At 39.0% G+C, this 18203-nt stretch overlaps 1 protein-coding gene and 1 long non-coding RNA gene across 2 annotated transcripts in view; one reads left to right on the forward strand and one right to left on the reverse strand.

The window, feature by feature from the left end:
- LOC127512069 (uncharacterized) overlaps positions 1 to 7469 on the forward strand; it is a 32821-nt gene extending 25352 nt beyond the window's left edge. Inside the window, exon 3 of the long non-coding RNA XR_007930124.1 lies at positions 7038 to 7469. This is a non-coding gene — a long non-coding RNA (uncharacterized LOC127512069). The remainder of the gene's footprint in view (positions 1 to 7037) is intronic.
- bcl9 (BCL9 transcription coactivator) overlaps positions 1 to 17801 on the reverse strand; it is a 118814-nt gene extending 101013 nt beyond the window's left edge. Inside the window, exon 1 of the mRNA XM_051892604.1 lies at positions 17466 to 17801. The gene's annotated coding sequence lies outside the window, so the exon portion shown is untranslated. The remainder of the gene's footprint in view (positions 1 to 17465) is intronic.
- Positions 17802 to 18203: the final 402 nt, after the last annotated feature.

The following is an 18203-nucleotide window of genomic DNA, read 5'->3' on the forward strand; positions in this document are numbered from 1 at the left end:
TTAAGCCATCCTAGGTATATATGACTTTCTTTTTTCTGTTGAACACAATCGGAGAAATGTTAATAAATATTCTAGCACATCCAAGCTTTATAATGGCAGTGAACAGGGTTCATGAGTATGAGCTCAAGCTCCATCATAAACGTGTACTCCACACGGCCCCGGGGGGTTAATAAAGGCCTTCTGAAGAGAATCAATGCATTTGTGTAAAAAAAAAAAATCCATATTTAACAAGTCATAAAGTAAAATATCTAGCGTCCACTAGACCACCTTCCGTAATCAACATATGAAGAAAGTGTAAAACTCTTGAAGTTCAAAACACTTACGCTACGTCCTACGCCTTCCCTATTCAAAATATGGAAAAAGTGTAACTGATGCGACGCCAGTTTACACTTTCTTCGTAACTTGAATACGGAAGGCGGTCAGGCGGAAGCTAGATATTTTACTTCATAACTTGTTAAATATGGATATTTTTTTTTTTACACAAATGCATTGCTTCGCTTCAGAAGGCCTTTATTAACTCTCCGGAGCCGTGTGGAGTACGTTTATGACGGATGGATGTGAATGGAAACACTTTCTTCAGCTCATACTCGTGAACCCTGTTCACTGCCATTATAAAGCTTGGATGCGTCAGGATTAGGGCTGTCAATAAATTTGTTTTTTTTTAATCGCGATTAATCGTGCACCCTTAATCGTGATTAATCGCACACTTATCGTAAAAATTAAGCATACACCATTTATCTTGTTTGACACGTCCATTTTGCCATCATTGCCTATATCCAGCAAAGTAAACCATCAGATTGAACTGTGATTTTCACAAAACTGTATTTTTTAGCTTTTTTCAAGGTAAATTTAGATGTCTTTCCAAAAAAGGACACCAAATAACCAAATTATATTTTTTCATATAATTCATACATTTATGTACACCAAAGCACCCATAAAAAAAATCACAGTAAAAAAAACCTTTCAGAATTCACAGTGTATAGTATGTGCAACAGCAAAGAGCTTGTTTACATTTTAGACAAGTCAAGTTGCGATACCACATGGAGATGCCAAAAAAACCTAAACCAACCACCTTGACCTGCATATATACGAAGTACACAGCAACATACACAGGACAGATCCAAAGATTATCCTGAATGTGTGTGAAAACAACGTGAATGTACTGAAATGTGTCTGTGCATAAATACAATGTGCGATCAGTGCGTCGAGAGCACGCTCATACATGATTTGTTTGCCCATCAATATAACAGACTCACGCGTGCTTCTGTACGTCACCGCAATCGTCTTTACTTTGATTGAATCCTCATCCATCAAAACTTTCATAGCAAGAAGCTGGTTTGCTTTATCCAGCCGAGAAACATAGTTTTCATATCATCTGGCCATAGAGCGGTGGGATGTTTCGACGTTCCGTTCAGACAGGAACAGCGTGATGCGGGAAGGCTCGCGCTCTTCAGATACAATGACAGAATATGACAGAGAGTTCATGTTTTAAAGCAAAACAGACACTGAAATGTGTAATTCTCTCTGCCATCTCTGATATAATCAGCATGGACTTGAAGATCATCTAACTGCCTGACGTAAATTATGTTATGACGCAATTTCACATGCTTCCATAATTTTTTTGCATTAAATATGTGTTAACTTATTTTAACGCTTTAAGGATTTTTAATTAATTGCATGCGTTAACACGTTAACGTTGACAGCCATAGTCAGGATATTTATTAAAATATCTCAGATTGTGTTCATCAGAAAGAAGAAAGTCATATACACCTAAGATGGCTTGAGGGTCAATAAAGGTAATTGGTAATTTACATTTTAAAGTGAACTAATCCTTTAAGACATCGTCCAACCCTTTATGACTTTAATGGTTTGGTTGAACACAAAAAAAGATATTTTGAAGAACCTTTTTTGTCCATTCAATAAAAGTCCATGGGGTTCAAAAGTGTGTTCCTGTTTTTACTCGCATCTGACCTCGGCAGACTGAGCAGAAAAAATTAACCTGACAAGATTTCCATGTCAAAGAAGGTGGAGCCCCCAGAGCCACACCTACCTATTACATAATCGCCACATACCAATGGTAACTTCAAAATTATTTCACACCAGTTCAATCTTCGATTTCACTTGAAGAATATCGAGGCCTTAAGACATTTTTCAAAATATCTTCTTTTGTGTTCCACAGAAGTTATACATGTTTGAAACAACAGGATGGTAAATAAATGATGACATTTTAATTTGAATTTTTGGGTGAACTATACCTTTATTGAGAACGCAACAAAGCTCAAGGGAGGTAAAAGACGCTGTCTCCTCTGAAACTTTATCTGCAAGTCTCAGTTTGGTGTTACTTTTGAAACGACATTGTTTGAGCTCGTATTTCGTAATATTCGCTTTGTTCTATTGTTGTACTGTCGATTACGTTTGCCTCCTCGGAGAAAACGCCCCCCGGTACATCGTAACATTTTGAGTTTATTTGCTGCCCAATAAGTGGTAGATAAGCTGTGTAGATATCGGGCTGTGTATGTGTTGTCTGTGGTCTCTCAGAGGAGCAGTCACCAGTACAGCTGCACAGATGCTGGTGTGACGTGCTAGACTGAGCATAAGCACTGCTGCCATGCATCACAGAACACACACACATACTACTGTAACACCGTTTCATAGTGAATCTGCCAGCGAGTATTCACACCATACAAATCCGCAAGGTGTGTTTGTAAACCGTGGACAAAATACAGACGTTTCCAAAGGGTGGTTAATGTACACTCCTCACATGCTCTCCATCTGATGCACAGGATATACAGTGTTCAGCTTGGCATAATCTTGAATCACCCACCCACATACACACACAAGTTCTCACCGACTGGTGTTGCAGGTATAGTTGGCCTGAAAAATAAGACCCCGGTGAATGGCAGTTCTAAAGACCTGGTCTTCACACTGGTGGAGTATAATGCCTAGCCTAGTCGTTTTTCACACAAATACACACACACACACAGGAGATAATACCACTGTTGCCATGGGAGACAAGTCCTAAAGGTATTTGTCTGCAAATGCTATATTGAGAAGAAATCTGTTCTCCTTGACTGTCTGCCTGAATATTCAACAAGAGGATGGCTGGATGTGGATTGGGTTTTGCTCTAGAATCATATTGTGAATGAGCTCACTAGAAGGCGAATGATCAGGTCGAATCAGAACTAAGAACAACATGCATACGTTATGATGTCATTATGATGAAATACTGTCATGGAGAGCTGATTTAAGGAATAGATCACCTTAAAAAGTACATTTACTCACCTTTAGGTCGTTTTAAATTTCTATGAGTCTTTCATCCATGACTATATTCTGTATAAATCATGCACTGGTCTTCTGAGGCCATACAAAAGTACCTAAATAGGTCTTCAAAGTCCTGTTGAAAGTTTGTTCATCATACAGATAGCACTCCTTACAAACTGAGTTTGATGATAGTATGTTGCTAAGCAAAAAGTGTGATCACATTTACCATTACTCGACAAAATTTCACAGCCGAAATCCAGCTATTTCTATAGGAATCCATACGATTTGGAGTTTCGCTTAAGGGCGAAATGGTTCCCTACACAAATTTTGTTTGTGTTCAAGTTACTCACACGAAATCACCACGTTGACCAACAGAAAGTTGCTTGGTATGAAAGCGATTTCTGTGTGAGCTGTGCTTTATGCATCAAAATGGAAGATCTTTTTTTGCCCTCAAAATGTTGCTAATGTGACCACAGAATTAATATTGTAAAACTCTTTAAGCACAAATATACACAAAAATACTGGGTAAAATAGTCAATTTTCTCATCTTTTTTTTAATTTATACTTATACTTTTCTTTCACTCTCTCTGCCTTCTTGGATGTAAATTTATTAAGCTTGTTGCAATTCATAGTTTCAATCATGTGACTGGCGCAGCGACGGGGAGGGCAAAACATCCATAGAACTGTCAATTTTCCATCTGTTTCAAGCCACGAATATTTATATCACTTTTCACATTAAGAAAAACAAATATGGCTGAACAAACTGTAAGTTTTGGGCACGTACAATCCTTGCACCTCCCAAAGTATTTCAGTCTCTAAAAACAGACATTCTAAAATGCTTAACATGAAAGACACTTATGGCCAGATTTACTAAACAGGGCAAATTAGTGTGAAAGCTCAATTCTAAAAAAGTTCCAATGGGAGTGGAAAGTTCTGTGAGTGATCTAATGATGACGTGTACATTAAAGAACACAGACACAGCCGGATCAAGAGCAGCGCAAATTAAAGTGTCTTGTTCAAAACATGCTTTTTTTGGGTGGTAAATAATGGCGCAAATAACAGTAAATCGGCTAGCACAAACCTTAGTAAATCACCTTGTGTGATTTCATTTAAATTGTCTACTCCCATAAATTTTGCGTCTGAAAGGGAAACTCTTACAAATGCATATGCAATAAAGTCAGCTGCAAAAGTAACTGTCTCCACGCCTTTTCAGCGCTAATTTTTTTCACTGCGTGTCTTTAGTAAATCCAAAGCAGGGCTCTGAACCGGTTCAAGGAACGAAAACGAAACAAATGAAATTTTGACCGGAACGTAACCAGAAACGGAAACGAAATCAAATTTAATCGTTCTGAACAGAAACGCTAATTTGAAATGGCCATTAACTGATTAATAACATTATTTTTTCGTTCTATTTAATATTTTGATTTGGCAGTCAACCAATCACGAATTCAAATACTACAGCCTATGCAAATGTGACGCTGACGCATCCAAAGTGTGTGAAATGCCGGCGCTCAGGCTCTACAGTGAGTGAAAAGGCTCAGCTGTCAAGTCATCACAATGGCAATGCCCTGGCATTAGTTTTTCCGATGATATATGTCACCAACCCTCAAGCATTAGGCCTACATTTAAGTGAAAATGAATGTCAAGTAGGCTAATATGCAGCTTGTGTTTTTGAAACCAGCAAAAATTGCAGGATATGTAGAACATAAGTTCACACAACGTCACATCACGCACATGCAGCTCTTCTGTGAACGGAGAAAACAATAAAACTAAAGGCCTACATAACACATAAAATAAAAGGGAATATTTAGGCCTACAGGCTATGCGATATTTCACTATATAATTAGGTCTAGCTACAGATAAACAAATGAAAGTGTTTCATTGTGGCGCACTCCAAAGATCTAAGAAAGGAAACAGACATTCTGCTTGCTTTCGTTATTTAAGTGTCTTTTGTAAATGTATGAATTATGTCTTGCTTTTATCTGTATGACCATAAATTATGGTACAGTTTACTGTCTTATAGAAGGAAAAAAAATTCCAGTGGTCGCGCCGGCGCCTCACGCGCGCACACAAATTCTTGCATTGCTTACTTGATATCGCAGCCTGTTAAATATTTAAAATAAAATACAATCAACCAAACATATAAAACGTTACACTGCTCGATTCAATTCTGTAATACAATCTGCCGTTTACCACCCGTGACCGCCTCACTGTGCTGTTATGTGAAGGATGATGTCGATAATGCGAGTGAAGTACAAAGCTTACATAATAAATAATAGTTTAGCAATCGTCTCGAAAATGGAAACAGTGCCGAATGAGAAAGGTAGGCTTCAGATTCACTTTAAATTAATTCGTTTAGCATCTTATTTAGTTTTATTTCTAATAAATAAATCTGTTTCTCACCTTGAATATAGCAATAGAAGCTGGAATGGCGTTAAAAAAAAAGAGAGAATTTTTAAAAAAATTTGTTTTGGCTTGACATATAGCCTGAATAGGCTGTTAACTTTAGAGGTTTTGTGGTAAAATAAAATAGGGCAGTTTTGTTCATAATTTATGTTTACACACATTATAATTATATATTATATATAGGCTAGGCTATTTGTAAACATTTTATTTTATTTACCGATAAATTACGTTATTTCTGAATGTAATAATAAAATGCGACGTATACGCGACTTATCTTTTTTCTGGAACAGAAACATTAAAATACCGATTCTGCTCGGAGTGAAACGATTGAATTTTTTTTTTAGTTTTTAAACCCTGCCTAACAGTAGTTTTTTATTGCCAAAAGAGGGTTTGCGTTGGCGCAAGCTGTTAGTAAATCTGGTTCTTAATGTGCCCTAATGTACTAAGACGCTGATATTAAAAGATAAAATTCAATATATGCCTTATTGATGATGCATACTATATACAGGAAAGCAGATGAGCCCAGAATATGAATGCATTGAAAGCATGTGCTAAATTGAATGTTAAAGATTAACCTTAGAAAACTGTCTGTTTTCCTGTGTATTGTATGCATCTTTAGTAAAGTGTATAATGAATGTGATGTTTTAATATCAGTGTCTTAGAAGGTTAGTACTTAGTACAAACCTGGCAAAACCTTGTTTTGCCCTCCAGGTGGGCGTTCCTATAAGGCTGTTACATCACATGAAAATGAATGAGTTCATTATAATATGCCTAGAACAGCCTTTGTGTTGGAAGCATGCCTATGACTCCTTAAAATGCATCTCATTAGTTTTTGGACAGAGCCATAGTCTGACAAATGGTTGCGTTTCTTTAGCTAAAACAGCGGAGCATGATTCTATAGAAAGACCAAGGTCATGGGTTCGATTCCCAGGCAATGCAAGAACCGCTAAAATGTGTACTTTGAATTCAGTGTAAGTCACCATGGATAAAAGTATCTATCAAATGCAAAAAAGTAAATGAATGACTGTATTTACGAAATGCAGAAAGACAAACGCTTTCCAGTTTCTTATATTCGTTCTGTGTAGTCCTGAGCCCGGCTCCCTAATCATAAGTGTATTTACAGGAGCAAAGTGTTTAAAATCAAGGGGGTTGGGTTGCAATCACAACCGAGACACACACACACACGGTGTCTCTCATTCACGGGAGAAGTGTCATTAGCATCTTTCCCGAAGCTTCCATGGGCCAATAAACACTAGCAGTCAAGCAAGACTGCTCTGAATTCATCACTCTCTCGCCTTCTCTCTATATCATCCCAATATTTCTCTCTTTCCCCTCCCCATCCCTTCTTTCTTCTTTCTCTCTGTCTGTAGATGTGAGCAGCGTGCCCCCTGATGAGTCACCTCTGTCATCAGAGCACCGCAAAGGGAGAGAAAGACACACACACACAGAGAGAGAGAGAGAGAGACAGACAGCATCTCTTCTGCAAAGTCTCACCCCATCCTCAACCCCCACCACAAACACACACACAAACGTAACAAAAATCGACAGACTTGAAGATGAAAATTTACATTTTTATCTTTTTTACTCACTCTCTTTCGTTCACTCCAACTATCTACCCCCTCCCCCATCTCTCTCTTTCGCTCTCTCAGAATCAAATTTCTAAGATCCAAAGCGTATCGAATGTGCGGCATTTCTTTGTGCACTGAAGAGAGGAGAGGAACAGTGATGCTTTCTGAAATACCAGAGGAAGTGGAAGACTCCCCCAGCAGAGCAGCAAAATTATGGAAATAGATAAATAAATGATAGTACGGCTGGCAGTGTCATTTCCCTGCTGCTGTGACTAATCAGAGGGTGTGAGCGTATATGCGTGTTGATTCGGGACCTTCTGCAAAACACACACATGATGCTGCGGCACCATGAAAAGTCTATCCTCGCTTTATTTGCGTCCACATTAATAGTGGTCTGAATTCAGTTCAGTCAGTTTAACCCTGTGTCCTAACAAGACATGATGAAGCACCAAACATTTAATTTTTTTGATGTAAAACTGAGATTTTGTCCTAAACAACTGTGACAAGTAATAGTACATTTTGTCAATAGTTTGTTTTCTATGTGGCTGGGATTAGCCCCGCCCTCTGTGACATCTCATTGGTTCAAAAAACATTAAATATCTTCTGATTGGCTGTGATTAGGTCAATTTTGTGTTCCGAGAGGCCAGAATTGTTACTCGCTGGGTTCTAATTAAGACACTCCATTTATATTCAGTGTTGTTTTCGTAACCTAAAACTAAAATTATTAAAAATCATTTATGGTAATTCAAATAAAGGTAAAATATAAGTATTCATTTAAATATTAGATGAAAAACTTAAGAAAAAATAGAAAATAACTAAAATAAATAAGTTGAAGTACAAAAACTGAAATAAAAGACCATAAAACTGACAAAAGCACATGACAAAATTACTAAAACCTTAACTAAAATTAGAGTGAAAACTGAACTATAATAAACTATAACTATAATAAATATAATAAATGCTAAAATAACACTGATTATATTCCTAATTATCCAAATTATCATGAAAATTCACAATTGGACTGACCTTCAACCTTAAATCCTTTCTCACTTGCTTGCAAAACCATTCACATTAAATCCAGAACTGAAATCGTATGGTATGTAAAGGAACAAACCATTCAACCCTTCAGAATGTATTTCTCTCATAAGTAGCCAAACAAAAGTACAGCAACTATACTTTTCTGGAAAAATGTGAACTCTGAAATAGAGGGACAAGGAAAGAGGAGGAAGATGACAACAAGGGGGAAATGGAGACCACCGCTCCAGCTCTTCCGATCGTTCTCGTCAGCCGGAGGGATTCTTTCCTAGAGACGTGCTGAAATTGGATTTCTGTCACCGCCGGAGAAGCATGGTGGCTGAGCACGGCAAGTAAAAATGGCGCTTGAAGATAGAAGACCGACACACAGGGTGAACCGGAACGACATAAACGAACCCAATGTTCACAAGCCACTCAGTATTTATTTTTCTGTACAGCAAGGCAGGTAGTTGCCAAGTTATGTGTTAATTTGATTTACCTTATTAAACTATGTACAGCTATCTGCTGATACATAATGACCTCTTGAAACACTATCAGGAACTATCAGTGTTTTTGCTTCACAAAAGAATAAGCCAGAAATTGCATTTCAAGTTTTTAGCCACTGAACGCAACTGACAATTTTTCATTCACAACGTCTGTTCTGGGAAGCTCCATAAATCCCTGAATTCTACTAAAGTGAACTACAAGAGGCTGCAAATGTTTTCTTTTTGAAGTTGAACTGGCTGAGATCCTTTGTAAATGTACAATGACTCACCAATACAGTGCAATACTGGACCATTTTGGTCTACAGAGAAGAATATTAGACTGTTAATAGATAGTCCTATTTGGGTAGGTTCAGACTGATGCAATGTTGAGACACTAAAATCCACAAAAACCCAGAAAGTCTTTCCAGTCACAGACCTAGTTGGACGTAGCCAGGCTTCTGGCTACTGGCAAAAGTCTGCTTCACTTTGCAGCTTATTCTGGCCAAGAACCGCCCGCTGAGCCAGGAAGAGAATTTCTGTGCATCAAAAAATAAGTCCTGATTATGCCTGATTTAGTTTACTTGATTCGAAGTGTCAAAAACAAAACTTTAAGTACTTGATGCCACAAACTTAGCAACCTGGTTCCTTGTAAAAATGACAAACTTGTGTTTTTTACCTCTGAAAGTTTACAACCAGCCAATCAGATTACATCTTGGGGATTAAATATCATGCCTCTTTTCAATGTAATATAAAAGCAGATGGTCAAGGAACATCTGAGGCTGAGATTACAGATCTGAGAAAACTACTAAATGCTAATGTTAGCAATGTAAACAATGTTAGCAGCATAACTAAGGTTTGAAAGTCATTGAGCTAAAGGTACAAACCTTCATTTATGGCATCAGCTCTGAGAAAAGCCCTTGACATAAGCACTCGAGTATGTCAACACAAGCCCCAAACACAAGACCACAACCTGAGCTTGAATCTGTGACGATGGATGCTTGTTCTATTACAAGAACACAAACCTTCTGTTTGAGAGGAGCCTTTTATCATTCAAGTCTCTCTCCCTCTTTTTACTCTATTGTATTATACCGATGAGTGTTTGATACTACTAAAGCAATCTGATGATTGTAATCAAGTATCTGTTGAGAAGACGAGCCCCTCTCTGATGTTGAGGATCCTGCTAAAGAGGGGGGAAGAAGGGAAGGAGCGAATAAGAGATGTACAGAACAAAAAATAGGGGGAGAGATTTAAAGGTAATCATAAAATGATGACTGAAATAGTTTAGGTGCTAAATGCAGGTTGGTCAGTACAGCATTCAAGATGGCTGATATCTACACCACTGTTCAAAAGTTTGGGGTCAGTAAGATTTTTTTTTTTTTTTTGGATGCATTAAATTGATCAAAAATGACAGTAAAGACATTTATAATGAAACAGAGTTCTATTTTAAATAAATACTGCTCTTTTGAATGTTCTATTAATAAACAAAATCAATATTTCAGAATATTACCGATTGTACAGTATTTCTGATCAAATAAATGCAGCCTTTGAAAAGCTTTTAAAAACAAATCTGGCCCAAACTTTAACAGTAAGCGTATGATAGTAGTTATAGTAACATGGCTTCTCATACTTTATTGCTAAATTAATTTAATTTAGCAATTCATAATGTGATGTAATTATAAATCAAATCTAATATTCAAAAACAAAAGGCATTTCGGTGGTGGAGAATCTTGATTGTGAAAGATTATGACTTTGAATAAAGTCAGAATTATGCACAAGAATGCCAGAAACATTTATTATGAAGGTAAATGAAGTTTTAATTTCATGTTGTCTATCTAGGACAGAAGGTAGAGAGAAATAAGATAAATTTAGATAAGAATAGAGGAATAGGGAAGGTGGAGGTGTTGGCATATCGCTGATGATTACACACTGTCCACGGAAATGTGCAACCAGCGACACCATGGCAACAACGCTTTTCACTCGGCAGTCCAGGCAGGTGATCTGCTTAGAAGTTAAGTGATGTCTCTTTTTCTCGCATTTTCTCTCCCTCACCATGCCTAAACTAGCTTTTTTCTCTTCTCTTCCTTCTAGGAAATCTCAGTCTTTCATTTTTGAAATGAGTCTGCTCTTACACAAACACACATATTGGGGATCTAAAAGGTAAGCAATCACTGTGTGTTTTGTGCTGTTCAACAGCGAAATCCGAATGAGCATTGGTTGTTGCCAAAACAGGTTCCAAAATGGTCATAGGTTTAACCACCGAGACGGGAGCCAAGACGGCTCTCCACCTCCAATCACCTGATGTCACTGGCCCATTAAGGAGCCCTCTGCCAATCTGTGCAAAGCACAGAGTAGCAATACCCTGGACCTTTGGATTTGAGTGCTTATGTTTGGATGTTCTGGTCTTACTACAGTAACCGAAGCCAAAATGGCTCCAGGTGGAGTGGCCATGACTTGAGCCAAGATGGCAGCCAATGCAGCATATCTGGCTTGTAGCGGAGGGCCTCTGGTCTTAGTGGGGAAGACGCAGACAGTCAGGACAAGGTTTGTTTCTCCTGAAACTGGACCTGAATGATTCTGCAGTCTCAGAGACAGATGGTGAAGTTATTAAAGAGAAAGAGAGGGGAAGAGAAGTGAAAAAAAGAGGTATGAACACCAGGGACAGACGAAGAGTGTTGCCAGCATTAGTCGTTCACATGTCAGTTGGTTGGCATTTTACTATATGCTAGTCATCATCCAAACCTCTGGAGCACGAACACAGCAGCATATATAGTGATCGGCCACAATGTCACAAGAATATATCCCCCCCCCCCCCCCCCTCCATCTCTCCTCATCCTCTTCCCACCATTTCATCTGCCCTCCATCATGACAGAAGCCACAGGCCGCATGGTTGACTGAAGCCGGTCAGTGTAAGACTGTACAGACCAGAGCAGGAAAATTGATCTCCATATCAATTATAGAGCTGCTGGGGTCTTTTTCCTTCCTGGCTGGAGAAGCCTGGAGAAATTGCTTGGCTATAGCCATGGCATATTTTTCACCACTTTGGGCAAAAATCCATGTCGATTACGCAGCCAATCGATGGCCTGCGTCTCTTGCTCAGCGGTGCTGCTAAACGCATCAATGATGAGCCCAGTGTGGGCGGCAGAGCCAGAGAGACAGGGATAGAAAGAGAGAAGGAGAGAGCGAGAGTGAGATGAGCAGAGAAGGAGAAAGACAAGAAGATAAAGAGAGAGATTGACAGGGAAGGAAAAAGGAAAGAGTGGGAGATAGACAGAGAGAGAAAACGAGAGCAAGATGAGCAGAGAGGGAAAACAATGGGAGGAAGAGAGAGACAAGGTGAAGAGGGAGGGAAAGTGACAGGGAAAAGAGTGCGATAGGGAAGAAAAGACAGGAAGATAGAGAGGGAGAAAGACAGTGAGAGAGGGAAATTAGACTTAGATTGTTGGAACAGTAAAAATGAGAATGACAGGGAGGAAAAGAGAAAAGGAAAACAAGAAGAAACAAACAGGAAGGAAACGAGTGAGACAGACAGAAAAGCAAAATAGAGAGGGTGAAATAAAGTGAGATAGACAGGGAAGGAAAATGAGAGTGAGACAGGCAGAAATGTAAAATGAGTGGAGATGACTGGAAAAGAAAAATTGAGACCGACTGGGGAAAAAGAGAAGGAAAACAAGAATGCGACAGACAGGGAGAAAATGAGATGGCTCAAATCAAACATGATTTATCATAACATTTTTTCTTTCGTCAAATCAACATAATATTTTGAGTTTCTGTTGATTAAACTAATCGCCTTCATTGTATTAACTCAAATTTTTAATTTCAATGAACTCAAAATTTTTAGGGCAACCAGGTAACTTAGTTTTTTAAGTTAAACCAACAGTTCTTTTTTACAGTGAGAGGAAAGGAAAATAGTGAGGGCGAAAGAAAGTGAGACAGACATAGAGTGGAAATGAGAGTGAGACAGTAGGAAAAGAGAAAGAGAGAGAAAGAAATTGAGGCAGACAAGGAGGGGAAATGAAAGCAAAAAAGTAGGGAGGGAGAGAGACAGGCAGGGAGGAAAATAAGAAAGGAAAACAAGTGTGAGAGACAGAATGGAAAAGAGAAAGAGAGTGAGACAGACAGGAAAGGAATATAGAGGCAGACAGCCACAGAAACCAAGAATGAGATAGGAGAAAATGAGTGAGAATGATTTAAAGAGATAGACAAGCATAGAGAGAGAGAGGAGGAGGAAAAGAGTGAGACATGATGCTTTCTCTTCCTTAAATCAGTAGTTTGGTTTCACTGTGTATGTGCGTGTGTGAGTCGCCTGATGTAATCGGTCGTTGGAGTGTGCGAGCATGTCCTGTGTCACTAGTGGAGCGTAGCGAAAGCTGTGATTTACAGGAGGCTGTGGGGGGAGCTCAGAGAGAGAGAGAGAGAGAGAGAGATACTCGTTAGAAGTATGAGGATGCTGTGACCAGAGCCTCCAAACCACAATAAATGACATCTCCATTTCCATATATCATACTGAGCTCATACACAAATACCCGAACGCTCTGAATACCCACAACGTCCATGATACACATACATGCTCCCACAATGCATTTCTGCGACTGCTGGTTGTGGTAAAGTGGCCCATTGATGCTATATACTCAATAGTACTGAAAGGTGTTTTCAACCATTTTACTTTACATATATTACATAAGCAAAATATTTTATTATATAACTGACGATTATCACCAAGTTCAGTCCCAAAAAATAAACAAAGTGCAAATGCCGCAGCTAGCCGGTGACAGCGCCCCGCTGCGATTGAATTATTTACGTCAGAGTTCTGACACAGTGTTCCGAGCGGATATGCTCCACTTTACATCAGCGAACGGTCGGTTGTGACATCAGCATTCGACCTGAACCAGGCGTTTGGCATTCTGCTAGCGCCTGTCATACTAATCTGGCTAGCCTCCTCCTAACGTCTGTCACGCTAAGGTAGCCGCCTCCTCTCTCGTTCTCTGCGCTCTCCTCCTCCATGACATGAATACAAATGTGCTTTAAAAAACCCAAGGCATCATCTCTCTGCACCCCACCCCCTCCATCTCTCCCTCCATCCCCACATCTTTGTGTGATAGGCACCTCTAAATGAATTTGCAATCATCTCGGCGGCTAGGCACACAAGGCTAGCGCGCACATTTCCACCTATTCAAAAAGATATTAGAGCAGAGGATACATCGGAAGGCGAGAGCGCTCAAAAGAGGGATGCTTTTCAAAAGAGAGATTGGGAATCTTTTTCCTTTTTTCAAGGCTCAAAAATCCATGCTGACCAAAATGCGCCTCGTCTCCAATGAAATAATGAAACAATTATGACCGTACAGACGCGCATCCCAGAATTAACTAAACTGTCATCTAACTAAATGTGTTTTATGTTTGCTGTGAGTTATTAGCCATCCCCTTAACACACTCGTAATTTATGCATTGGATATTTGACAACTGTGAAGAATAAATCCATTTATTTCCTTTGGTGCTCTCTCTGGAGGCACATCTCTCCATCCTACTGATCAAATCCCAACCCCTCCCTCCATTTCTTCTTCTCCTCCTTCGGTAGCAGATCTCCAAGGCCTCTTATTCCTTCCATTTCTCAGTCCAAACCCTGCAATCTACCTTCTTCATTGGCACATTCTTGCTATTTATCGGAAATGCATTAGGATGGATCTCACTATGTCGGATTATAGTGTAGATAGATTTAATTTGACACAAACAAAAATTAGGCTGTGAAGGATAGAACTACATCTGAAACTGAAAACAAAGTTGTTTTCTGGTCTAAGCTGGTTTCCCAGCCTAGTCAGGCTGGTTTTAGAGTGTTTTCAGGAGGTGCTTGTTAGGTTAGGCTGGGAAACCAGATGGCTGACCAGCTAAACCAGATGAACACCAGCTTGGCCAGGCCAGGGGACTAGCTAGACCAGATTAAACCAGCGTATGTCATACTGAACAGACTTCTATCCCTCACAGCCTTTGTTTTCATCTGCTTTATGGCCAGATGTCTGAATATTCCATATCAGAGTTTGAATATAAAAAAATGGTATTTGGTGGCCTTGGTTTTACAGCGTAAACTTCAGCCAGATTTAATTCGCTGCAAAAGAAAATTAGGTTGTGAAGGATAGAAATACAGTTATACTGAAAACTAAGCTGGTTTACTGGTCTTTCAGCCTAGTCAAGCTGGGTTTAGAGTGTTTTCGGGAGGTGCTTGTTAAACTTGGTTAGGCTAGGACACCAAATGGCTGACCAGCTAAACCAGATGAGACTAGCTAGACCAGATTAAACCAGTGTATGTCATGCTGAACAGACTTCTGCCTCCCACAGCCTCACTATCATCCGCTTTACTGTCTGAGGTTAAAATATTCCACATCAGACTTTTTGTGGCGTATGGTTTTCAGCATATAATGGTTAAGATTATGGTTTGCTTGACAGGAATATTGTTCTAGGGCCAACAAAAGACGTCCCACTTGGCGAAATCTCGGTCACCTCCATTTCAAATCATCATAGAGCGAGGTATGAACGAGACATTTGACCCTGTGTTCTTTACCTTTTTCATGCCCTCTGTCATGACCTCTCGCTGTCAAGCAGGCTGACATCAACCACAAAACAAGCACACAAAAAAAAAAAAAAAAAAAAAACAGTGAAGCTGCCATGTCAAAACTGCAGGATACATTTACATTCTCTATTGGCATGTGTGATGCTTTTAAAACATGATTAATGAGCTTTCGCAAACCACTGTAATTTTTATTCCACTTGACTTTCAGTTTGCATGTAATTGCTATTAAACTCAGGGGACATATAACCATTATGTTCACATCAAATAAAACACTATTTTCATGTTCCTCTGTTCCATCTCAAACATCATAAAAATCTATTAAACTGTGTTGCTGTAAATATTTTAATATGAACTATTCAGTATTACATCATTTATAAAACTGTAGCTATTTATACATACATTACAAGGGCTACTGAAGCCATAGAAAGGGATTTAGTTTAAAGCTTTTAGCTTTAAAGATTTAGTAAAGCTTTTATAAAACAACAGCAATATTGTTAAAGACATGCATTTTGAATAAATTGTTTTAAATCTATCTGTTTATCATTGCCAAAAATACATATCAACATTGCACATTAATATACAATGTCTAGTCACAACTGTGTGTTTATCAAAATTTTACACTGGGTTTGAATGTGGCTCATACAATCAGAATTAAGAGTCAAAACATTCGTAACACTTTATAAGGCTCCATTTGTTAACATTAGTTAACATGAACTAACAATGACAAATATTTCTAAAACACTAGTTAATGCTAATTTCAGTATTTACTAATATATTATTACAATTAAAAGTTTTTTAATGGATTATTCAATGGATCTGAGTTAACATGAACTAACAATGAACAGTTGTATTTTTATTAAATAACGTTAACAAAGATTAATAAATACTGTATTGCTCATTGTTCATTAATGTTAGTTAATACATTAACTAACATTAAGAGATGAGACCTTATTGTAAAGTGTTACCAAACTATCTTCTTTATAATGATATAGCCTATTAAATGATACCCATATTATCATAAATTACTGACCTAGTGCCTTTAGTTACTCAATAATTTCCCCAGTCACTGGAACTTTATGAAAAATAGTTTTTTATTTATTTATTTATTTTTATTGTAGATATGAAACTTGAAAGTCCTCTCAAATTGGAATTACAACCAGGAAACCTGAGTTACAGAGAGTAAAATACATTGCAATTTTTGTCACACAAATGTATGTATATCTGTAACCATTTGCTGGATATTGTACATTTTTACAGAACAAAATGAACATGAATACTCTTGAACATGACATACTCATAATTATGACTTCAGCAATGTTGGAATAAATAGAATCTTCTGACAAGCAAGTAAAGGCAACAGATATCCTGCAAGCTATGGAATAGAAGACACTTGTAGTGCCCATTACTTCTAAAAAATAAAATAGTAATACAAAATAAATAAATAAAAATTGGTTTGACTTTTCCAACAACTGGTTTCTACACATCAAAAAAGCAACAGAAATTGCATGTGTGTGTCACTCCAGAGACGATTGGATAACCTTTAGCGTGAGAGACAGGCAGAAAGAAAGAGAAAATCAGTGCAGGTTTTCGGAACAGCTGGTAGTGTAAAAGCAGTCTGCTACCACCATGGAGGGCACAGACTGAGAAACCCCCCAGGCAGAATAGAACCGCCCCCCAAACACACACGGCTCCAATTATTGCACAATTCACTCGCTGCCGAGAGTGACAATCCTGACATCCAGAAAGAAAAAAGCTCTTGTTGCTTTGCAGCTATCACACACATGGATTGCTTGAATAACCAGACAATAATAAGAGGAGAGCAGAGGAGGTTTATACTGGCATGGAGGGCAACTCATCCAGACTATCCAATGACACATTCCAACCCATCCACTCCCCCTTCACCCCCTGCTCTTTCCATATATCCATATATCTTTTCAAGGACTAAGAATAACGGAGCGTAAATGTTTTTACCCACGCTCACGTAGACACACACCAACCAGGAATAACCACAATAATAGCAGCATGCTGTTTGCAGCCCCAACTTCGGCTCCAACTCTGGGTCTACTCGTTTTTCGCACACCCACCCCCCTCGAACAAAAGAGATAAAGTAAGAAAGGCGAATAAAAAAAAAAGAGTGATCTGGTGCTGAAGGAAAAGATACAGTATACTCACCCCCTCTCTTTCTCTGTCACTCTATCAGCCCCCGTGTACGAGCGTCTCCTCCTATTTCTCTCGCTCTTCTCCCTTTCTGTGTGCCCTCTCACACACAGCAGCCATACAAAAACACGTTCAGGATCATTTGGGTTTTCATCATTTGTTTCTTCTCTTATTTCTCTCCAGGCTTTTGTACCCCTCCCTTTTGTCCGTGCTGGCCCAAAAAGTGCACACACATCCACACAAAGGGCTGCTCTTCCCTGCAGTCCCTGGTCCCCTTCAGCATCTAGACACTAGGACAACATCAAAGCAACTTGGGGGGAACACTTCAGGGGCCTATTGTCTCCAGTCTGATCGTTTTTTCTCGCCTCCGTCCCCCCCTTCGCTTTTGACGCCACTTGGTACAGTCCAGGCATTCAAGCCAAGCAGCTTTCACACATGCAGGGGAAGCTTGTCTCAGGCAATTGCTGACAAGCTACAAACAAGGCAGCCATCCCCCTTCACTGCACACACACTCACACACACTAGTGTGTTAACAACTCGTTTCTCTCGCTGAGACTCAAGCCCTCTCTTACCGGACGCTGTTGAGCCCAACAACATCCTTCAACACCCCATATCTCTCTATCCTACTATCTCGAAGTGTGAGCTTCAGCATTGGGGAAGCTACTTTGAAACTGTCTTGGCAAGCTACAAGAAACTACAGATTACAACTACAAGTTATGTTTTTGGGGAAAGAAGCTACACAAGCTACTTACA

The sequence above is a fragment of the Ctenopharyngodon idella genome, chromosome 1, assembly GCF_019924925.1.
Source record: "Ctenopharyngodon idella isolate HZGC_01 chromosome 1, HZGC01, whole genome shotgun sequence".
Lineage (NCBI taxonomy): Eukaryota > Metazoa > Chordata > Actinopteri > Cypriniformes > Xenocyprididae > Ctenopharyngodon > Ctenopharyngodon idella.